We start from the raw sequence: 1374 nt of genomic DNA on the forward strand, positions 1-1374 counted from the left end.
TTATGCTTGCTGCTCTTTGAGAATCTCATTGAATTCAGTACAGAAGGTCACTTGCCAATCTTTGTCAGTCTTGACAGCATTCCACCTGATCTCTCTGCTCAGATCAGCCCTTGTACAAGAACTAAACCAAGTACAGAGAAGTTAGATAAGGAGAGAGCATGCTGGAAGCCTATATGTACTTGGAAGCAAATGCAGGTTCAGTCAGGAAGTTGCTTCCAAACCAGCTCACAGCTTCCTCCAGAGTGACACTTGTTCTTCCTTCTCCTTAGATGAGTTTGAAGTTTTGGCAAAAGACCATGAACTGCTCAACACCAACCACGGCTTGACCATGCTCAGCCTGCTCCCCCTTCCAACCACATCCAAATCCTCAAGCGTGCCATGGCTATTGATCCTTCATGGTGGCGCTCTTCGACAAGCTGGCAATGGCTTACACCAAAAACAACCAGTCCCTTGAGATGATTGTCTGACTCAACCAGGCGGTGGCAGCTGGTCACCTCCCAAAGTTGATGGCCAGAGAGTTGGCAGAGAAGGCCGTCGAAATTGTCAAGTTCAACTGCACCCTGCCACAGTCGCCATACACCACGCAGGAGCGAAGCACTGGACAAGTTGTGTCAACAGTTTGCTGGTGGTGAAGGCTTGTCCCATTGCTGTAACTTGATCTCACTCTTCTGTGGCGGCAATGCGATTGAAGATTAATGAGTGAGTTGCTCTCTCTCTTTCTCTCTCTTTAAAAAAACAAAGAACAGACGCCAGTCCCCAAGGGACACGTCCCCTCCTCCCCTCCCACTAGGGCCGACTGGAGGTTGAGCAGCGTCAGGTTGGTGAGGAAGTTGCCGGCGCGATTGATGACACTCGTGTAGGCGATGCCACTGCGCATCGTCGCGCCCCACGTGGCGTACCCGATGGCGCAGCCTACGCGCGTAACTTCGGCGGCGAGCTGTGGGGTGGCGAGCCAGGTGGCCGGATGCGGGACGAACCCTCTTTTCTACCGTGATGGGCCATACACCGGTAAAAGGGGAGAGACACACCCCAACAAAAAACAAACACGAATGAACATATTATTTGCAGAAGAGAGGGCTCATTTTTTGTCTGATTGAGAAGATCAAAAGAAATATAAGATCACATTTATTTCGCTTCGGTCCATTTCCCTTCTCGGCCAAAGAGCGAAAATGGCGTGAGGACCAAATTTTTGGTCGTCGGCGATTGCTGCCTTTCGGCGATCGTTGGGTCTATTGCCGATTGCTGCCTTTCGGCGAGCGTTGGGTCTAACGACTGTACAGACAGACAGCTGCCTGTTGTTACAACTACCATCACAATCACAACAGCAACAGCAACATGCCCAAGATCGTTCGCTTCCAATCAGCTTGGCGGCCC

Source organism: Acanthamoeba castellanii (genome assembly GCF_000313135.1).
Source record: "Acanthamoeba castellanii str. Neff unplaced genomic scaffold scf7180000084624, whole genome shotgun sequence".
Lineage (NCBI taxonomy): Eukaryota > Discosea > Longamoebia > Acanthamoebidae > Acanthamoeba > Acanthamoeba castellanii.